This window comes from Piliocolobus tephrosceles, chromosome 8 (genome assembly GCF_002776525.5).
Source record: "Piliocolobus tephrosceles isolate RC106 chromosome 8, ASM277652v3, whole genome shotgun sequence".
Taxonomy (NCBI): Eukaryota; Metazoa; Chordata; class Mammalia; order Primates; family Cercopithecidae; genus Piliocolobus; species Piliocolobus tephrosceles.
In genome coordinates, this window is record NC_045441.1 from 41305287 (window position 1) to 41313791 (window position 8505).

An 8505-nucleotide genomic window follows, 5' to 3' on the forward strand; every position below is an offset into this window, starting at 1 on the left:
TTTTTAGCAGAGAGGGGGTTTCACTGTGTTAGCCAGGAGAGTCTTGATCTCCTGACCTCGTGATCCACCTGCCTTCGCCTTCCAAAGTGCTGGGATTACAGGCCTGAGCCACCGCGCCCAGCCGGGTGTCTGGTTTAAAGAGGGAAAGTTCCTGCCCCAGCTCTCAATCAGGTCTGTATATGCAAATGAATAACTCAAATTCATTCAGGCCTGATTGGTTTGGTATTTTCCAACCCCAAGCCAGAAGTCTGTTGGAAGCCTTTCAGGAGGCTAGTGGGAGGAGTTTTCTGCCATGTTATTTCAGCTCCAGACACAGGGTTACAGGAACCATTTTAGCTCAGAGGTGCAAATAGGATATTCCTCTGGAGCTGCTCTCCTGAGAATAATGGAAAAAATTAACTCATTGGCCGCAGTGAGTGACCCTGTGATCACTCACTACAGCCAGTGTGTTCATTTATCTTCACACTAAACATATTCTCATTATGCAATTCAGCAATCACACTCCTTGGTATCTACCCAAAGGAGCTGCAAACATTTATCTACACATAAACCTACACAAGATGTTTACAGCAGCTTTACTCATAATTGCCAAATGCTGGAAGCAATCAAGACGTCCTTCAGTAGACAAATGGATAAATAAACTGCGATACATTCAAATGATAAAATGTTCCTCGGATTTTAAAATAAGTAAGCTATCAAGCCATGAAAAGAAATGGGAGAAACTCAGATCCATGCTATTAAGTTAAATAAGCCAATCTGAAAAGGATACATACTTTAAAATTCCAACTATATGACATTCTGGAAAAGGGAAACTATGGAGACAGTAAAACAATCAGTGCTTGCCAGGAGTCAAGGAAAGGGAGAGATGAATAAGTGGAGCACAGAAGAGTTTCAGGGCAGTGAAGCTGCTCTGTACAATTCTTTAACAGTGGATATATGTCATTATAAGTTTGTCCAAATGTACAGAATGACTACAAGAGTAAAACCTACATAAACCATGAACTCTGCATGATAATGATGTGTTGGTGTTGATTCACATCAGTTGCGACGAATGTACCACTCAGGTGGAGGATGTTGACAATGGGGAAAATGTGCATATGTGGGGTCAGGAGGTATATGGGCACTTTCTGTAACTTGTCTCAATTTTGTTGTAAACCTAAAACTGCTCCTTAAAAGTAAAGTCTATTAAGACTCAATATTGTAAAGATGTTTATTCTCCCAAAATTGATTTGTACATACGTTGTCATTCTATGAAAAGTCCAGTATTCTCTTTGTATGTGTGGACACTGGAAACCGATTCCAAAATCTATCTGGAAATCTAAAGGACTAAGAATAGTTAAGACATGCATGAAGAATAAAGACAGAAGATGTAATCACTTGATAGTAAAACTAATTTTAAGCTGTGATAATTTACTGTGCTGTTGATTCAAAAATAAACCAATAAAATCAAAGACAGTCCAGAAATAAACGCCTCCATGTAAGTACTCTATTTAGGACAAACGTGAAAGTGTGAACCAGTGGTAACCAATGTTCTTTTCAATAAATTATGGTGGATTTTGGCACAACAGAATTACACTGAGTGGCTGTGGGAGCTCAAAGAGAAAGGCCCAGGCTGCTGAAGATGCCCCCGGCTCCCACGGGCCCTCCTTGGACCTGGTCTCTTAAGTTGAGGGAGGCTGAGGAGACACCGAGCATACTGCAGGCCTAATGTGACCAGCACCACAGCATCCTGCTCAGAGACCTGCAGAAGAGCCTGGAGGAGAAAGAGCAGATGTCCAGGGCCAAAGTAGGTGCCGCAGGGGAGGTACTCAATAAGTCACCTGTCAGTGAAACATCTCGAAGATATTGTAGAAAAGCTAAAAGGAGCAATTGAAAGTTCAGACCAGGTGAGGCAGCACACGTCGCATTTGGAGGCAGAGCTGGAGAAGCACATGGCAGCCCCCAGCTCTGTGCCAGAACTATGCCATGGAAGTGGTGGGGTTGAGGCAACTTCTACTAGAATCTCAATTTCAGCGGGATACAGCCAAGAGCGAAGCCCAGAAACAGAAGGATGTGCTCGTCCTGCTCAGGCAGCAGTTTAGTGAAATTAAGAGCCACGTGGGGGATGGTGACCTAGCAGGGGCCCCAGCTTCCTCCCCAGACTTACCCCCAAACCTCCTAGTCGAGCACGACCCCGTTCAGCTAAAGACGCAGCTGGAGCAGACAGAAGTCAACTCAGAGGACAAGCAGACGCAGCGGCAGAAGCTCACGGTCGAGTTTGAGGCTGCTCAGGCCTCAGTGTGTTGGTTACAAGAAGAGTTGGAAAAGCTCCACACAGCCTGCCACCTGGAGTCTTCGGAAATGGAGGAGGCCGTGCAGCTGAAGGAGAGATTATAAAAAGAGAAGTAGTTAACGACTGACCTGGGCCGTACCGCCAACAAGCTGCAGGAGCTTCTGAAGATGACCCAGCTGGCAAGGGATGAGCAGCTGGCAAGAGAGAAGGACACAGTAAAGAAGCTACAGGAACAGCTGGAAAAGACAGAGGACAGCAGCAGCTCAAAGGAGGGCACCTCTGTTTGAGTCTCCTCTGTGGAAAAAGAAGTTACTGTCGGACTTACCAAAATGCCGTACACATTTCTTACATATCAATCAACCAACCAACGTACAGTGTTATCCAGGCCCAACTTTCCGTAGCTCCGAAAGAAGGAATTAGAGACTTGAGAGTGTCTTGAAGTCAGAGAAGTAGACCTTCCTGATCCCCCATTTGTAAATAAACCTATGTCACATTTGATAAACACGATCTTGGGCACAGCCCCAGGCCACCGCTGAGTGAAGCAAAAGCCCTCCTTGACTCTGACAGTTCCTGCAGGGTGTGTGAGAGGCCAGGAGCTCTGGGGTGTGTCTGTTGATGCAATCATTTCGTCTTTTTTCAGTGGAGCAGAGTAGGAGGTGGGCAGGACCAGGCAGCGAGTTCTGGAAGGCTGTGGGACTGACTGGAGACCACAGCTGCTCACCCCCAGACATTGCAAACCAGAACTGACCTGCAACCTCCTGAGTGCTGATGCCATTAAAACCAACGTTGGTGACCGTGGCAGCAGGGGGGTAGGGGGGAAGAAGGTAGGAATACTGTGTCCAAAATTGGTGGGTTCTTGGTCTCACTGACTTCAAGAATGAAGCCACGGACCCTCGCGGTGAGTGTTACAGTTTTAAGGATGGTGTGTCTGGAGTTTGTTCCTTCAGACATTCAGATGTGTCTGGAACTTCTTCCTTCTGGAGTGTTCGTGGTCTCGCTGTCAGGAGTGAAGCCACAGACCTTCGTCGTCAGTGTTACAGTTCTTAAAGGCAGCACGTCTGGAGTTGTTCATTCTTCCCGGTGGGTTTGTGGTCTTGCTGCCTTCGGGAGTGAAGTTGCAGGCCTTCTGGCACAGCATTGGGGGCTGCCATGTGCTTCTCCAGCTCTGCCTCGAAATGTGACGTCTGCTGCCTCACCTGGTCTGAACTTTCAAGTTCTCCTTTTAGCTTTTCTACAATATCTTCGAGATGTTTCACTGACAGATAACTTCTCGAGTACCTCTTCTGTGGCACCTACTTTGGCCCTGGACACCTGCTACTTCTCCTCCAGGCTCTTCTGCAGGTCTCTGAGCATCCTCTCCATCTCCATCAGGATGCTGTGGTGCTGGTCACATTTGGCCTGCAGCATGCTCAGTGTCTCCTCACCCTCCCTCAACTTAGTGACCAGGTCCAAGGAGGTCCCGCTGGAGCCGGCGGGGGGGGCATCTTCAGCAGCCTGGGCCTTTCTCTTTGAGCTCCTACAGTCACTCAGTGTAATTCTGTTGTGCCAAAATTCACCACAATTTATTGAAAAGAACATTGGTTACCACTGGTCCACACTTTCACGTTTGTCCTAAATAGAGTACTTACATGGAGGCGTTTATTTCTGGACTTTCTTTGATTTTATTGGCTTATTTTTGAATCAACAGCACAGTAAATTATCATAGCTTAAAATTAGTTTTACTATCAAGTGATTACATCTTCTGTCTTTATTCTTCATGCATGTCTTAACTATTCTTAGTCCTTTAGATTTCCAGATAGATTTTAGAATCGGTCAGCGTTACAGCTCTTAAGGGCAGCAAGTCTGGAGTCGTTCATTCTTCCTGGTGGGTGTGTGGTCTTGCTGCCCTGGGGAGTGAAGCTGCAGACCTTCAGGGTGAGTGTTACAGCCCTTAAAGGCAGCATAAACCCAAAGAGTGAGCAGAAGTAAGATTTATTGCAGAGCAAAACAACAACCATTCCACAGTCTGGAAGGGGACCCAAGTGACTTGCCACTGCTAGCTAGGGCAGCTTGCTTTATTTCCTTATCTGACCCCACCCACATCCTTCTGACTGGTCTATTTTACGGAAAGCTGATTGGTCCATTTTGCAGAGAACTGATTGGTCCATTTTGAGAGAGTGCTGATTGGTGTATCTACAATCCTTGAGCTAGACAGTCACAGAGTGCTAGCTAGCTAGATACAGAGTTAACTAGATACAGAGTACCAATTGCTGTATTTACAAATCTTGAGCTAGACACAGAGTACTGAGTGGTGTATTTACAAACCCTGAGCTAGACACAGAGTGCTGATCAGTGCATTTGCAATCCTTGAACTAGACACAGAGTCACAGAGTGCTAGTCCTTCAAGTCTCCACTTGGTTAACTAGATACAGAGTACCAATTGGTGTATTCACAAACCTTGAGCTAGACACAGAGTGTTGATTGATGTATTTACAAACCCTGAGCTGGACACAGAGTGCTGATTGGTGCATTTATAATCCTTGAGCTAGATACAGAGTGCTAGAAGGAAAAGTTCTCCAAGTTCCCAGTAGCTTAGCTAGATACAGAGTGCTGATTGGTGCACATACAATCCTCTGGCTAGATATAAAAGTTCTCCAAGTTCTCATCAGGTTCAGGATGTTGGCTTCACCTAGTGGATCCTGCACCAGGCCTGCAGGCGGAGCTGCCCGCCCGGCCCGAGCCACACCTGCACTCCTCAGCCCTTGGGCTGTAGATGAGACTGGGCGCCATGGAACAGGGGGCGGCACCCGTCTGGGAGGCTCAGGATGTGCGGGAGCCCACCACAGCAGGGGAGCTCAGACATGGTGGGCTGCCGTCCTGAGCCAGTGGGGAGGCAGCTAAACCCCACTAGAATTTGAGTGCAGTGCCAGCGGGTGGCACTGCTGGGGGACCTGGCGCAGCCTCCGCAGCTGCTGGCCCAGGTGCTAAGCCCCTCACTGCCCCCGGCAGGTGGTGCCATCCAGCCACTCTGTGTGTGGCCCGCCAAGCCCGTGCCCTTGCCTGCGGGAACTCACACTGGAACTGGCACTGGCCCTGGAGAGCCGCCCAGAGTCCTAGTTCTGCCCGTGCCTCTCCCTCCACACCTCCCTGCAAGCACAGGGAGGTGGCTCCGGCCTCCGCCAGCCCAGAGAGGGACTCCCACAGTGCTGTGGCAGGCTAAAGGGCTCCTCAAGCACCACTAGAGTGAACGCAGAGGCCAAGGAGGCACTGAGAGTGAGGACTGCTAGTACATTGTCACCTCTCAATACAGAAAAAAAAAAAAAAAAAAAAAAAAAAAAAAAAAGACAATAGATTCCTTACATAATATTGAACACAAAAATCAATTAAACCTGAATTAGTGGCCAGGTGCGGTGGCTCACATCTGTAATCCCAGCACTTTGGGAGGCAGAGAGGGCGGATCACGAGGTCAGGAGGTTGAGACCATCCTGGCTGACACGGTGAAACCCGTCTCTACTAAAAATACAAAAAAAAAATTAGGGGAGTGTGGTGGCAGGCGCCTGTAGTCCCAGCTACATGGGAGGCTGAGGCAGGAGAATGGCGTGAACTGGGTTGGGGGGGCGGAGCTTGCAGTGAGCAGAGATCAGGCCACTGCACTCCAGCCTGGGTGGCAGAGGGAGACTCCGTCTCAAAAAAAAAAAAAAAAAAACCTGAATTAGTAATCCAAATGTGAAAGGTCAAACAGTAAGAAAGATAATATTGGAGCATACCATCATTGTATTAAGGAGTTTTTAAACAGAGTTAAGTATAACAAAATAACTCACCAACTATAAAGAAAAGGAGTAGTAAATAAGATTACATTAAAATTAGAAACTTCTGTTAATCAAAATTCATTTTCTAGAGAGTGAAAAGGAAAATTATGGACTTAAAATAATGGTGAACATGAAACTAACAAAAAATTACATTCAGAGTTTAGAAATGAGCAAGAAATGTGAACAAAAACTTTGCAAAAATAACATACAAATGGTCAATGCCCAGTATCCTCATGCTTACTAAAACTCTTAAAAATACAAATTAAAACCATAACTTAATGTCACTTTATATGCATCAGAATGTCAAAATGATTGACAGTACCAAATAGGCCAATAATAGGAACCTACTGAAAGCCCATACATTGCTGGTGACTGTATAAATTGATATAAAATCACTGAGAAAAATCATTTGGCATTATTAATCACAGTTGACTATAACACAGCAGTTTCACTTATTTGTCTAAATTTTTTTTTTAAAAAAACGCCATATATGTGCATTTCAAGAGATACATACAGAAATACTCATAGCTCCTTTAGTTCTAATAGTCCCAAGTGAAAATAATCTAAAAGCCATCACCAATAAAATATTTAAATAAGCCGTGGCATATTCATTCAACAAAATTGTATACAGTATTTAAAAGGAACGGATTATTGCTATATGAAATGCCACAAATGAAAGGTACAAAAATAATATTAAGCAAAATAAAGTGGACAGAAATGAGTACATGGTGTATGATTTTATTTATGTACAAATATAAAAGAACAATTATTAATGTGTTAGGACTCAGAATGATGCTCACATTGTGGAGGGCCAGGGTAATGATCATCACTGTAAATCTGCAGAAGAACTGGTATGTTTTATTTCTCTACTAAGATGATAATCACATGTTGTTTCCACTTTGTAATCATTCATCTGTTTTCAATTTGTACATCATCCTTTATGAACATTTTAGTAGGAGATGAGAGGTCATTTCAAAAAATGCTCTGATACTGCCTGTAATGTCGTGCTATGTGTTAAAAACTCAGAACATACACCCAACAACTCTATGAGCTTCCCCAAACAGTTAAGTGTTCATTTACCACAAGCACACAGTGGTACAAATTTCTAATAAAAATATGTCTAGATCACTATTATAAAAATGTATATGTTTTTTAATGAAATCTGCATGCCTTGATTATTTGATATCTGGGAGTTTCAACAATGAGCCAGTGTTGAAATGCAGGAAGCTGCCTAAAAAATTGATGAAATGATGTTAAGATACATGATTTAAAGGGACACCTTAATCATGTTATCGAAACACAAGAGGTTCTGTCTAGGTCCTGCTGCCTGCCACACAGAAAGCTAATCACTGAGAAGTCGAGTATTGCCAAGGAAGAAGGCTTTAATTCGGTGCTGCAGCCAAGGAGATGGGAGTTCAAGTCTCAAATTCATGTCCTTGACCAACTAAAGCTAGAGGTTTGTATATCAGGCAAGAAATGTAACAATGTATAGGGAAACAGAAACTCTGGAGGGGCAAGCAAGCAACCATGGTGAGTGAGGGCTCTGGCATCTGGTGTGGTGATCTGGTTTCAGTTCTTTGATACTTTTTAGGAGAGTCCTGAAGGTCATTTCTTGAGGAAGGAACTCAGATAAAACAAATGTAAGTTTCGAGCTTTAACAGCAGAATGGTCTCTGAAAGATGTACAGGTTTGTTACATAGGTAAACATGTGCCATGGTGGTCATGGCAGTGGTGGCCTAGCTGGAGTAGCCACTGTCATGATGCTGGCTGCAGTGGAGGATGCGTGCCATGGGCTATGTGCTCCATGGAGCCAGAGGGAGCAGAGAACAGGTGGCAGCTGATCCCCTTTCTGAGTTGGTGAGTTGGGAGCCCCAGCCTCCCAGATGCAGCAGCAGCTGTCTAGCTGTGGCTGTGACCAGGAATCTCTGCACTCTTGGAGACCCGGGAAGTCCTCCTGTCCCACAGGTTCAGAAGTGCCCACTCCTGCTGCCTGACCTCTCTCTGCTCCTGGTGCCTACTCTGATTTTGGAGCAAAGTTGAGGCCTAGCACAGGTATCGTCATGATCTGGACAGCCGTGCACACTCTCAGGGCAGTGCTGACATGACAGACCCCTGCTCCCTCTGTCCCCCTCTGGACTTTGGGCACTGACAAGCGTAGGAGGGAGGCTGAGGTGGGGCTGAGGTCAGCTTGGGGTGAGCCTGAAGGCACCTCTCAGCACAAAGAGCCTGGGCACCATGGATAGCAGCTTGATGGCAGCAGAAGGCAAACAGGGACCTGGGTGAAAAGAGGCAGGTAACCAGTGAAGCCCAAACCCTTAAGGCAGGAATGCCCTGTAGGCAGCCTGGAGTCTGGGCTGTCAGTTCTGCAGCCTGAAGTGAGAACTTATGGTGTTTTTTACTGGGCCCACCTGTGGCCACCCATGGACCAATCAGCATGCACTTGAT

The 8505-nt window shown here is 45.7% G+C and overlaps 1 pseudogene; it reads left to right on the top strand.

Annotated features, from left to right (window-relative positions):
• The first annotated feature begins 1550 nt into the window (after positions 1-1550).
• Positions 1551-2559, top strand: LOC111555725 (annotated as a pseudogene).
• The last annotated feature ends 5946 nt before the right edge of the window (positions 2560-8505 follow it).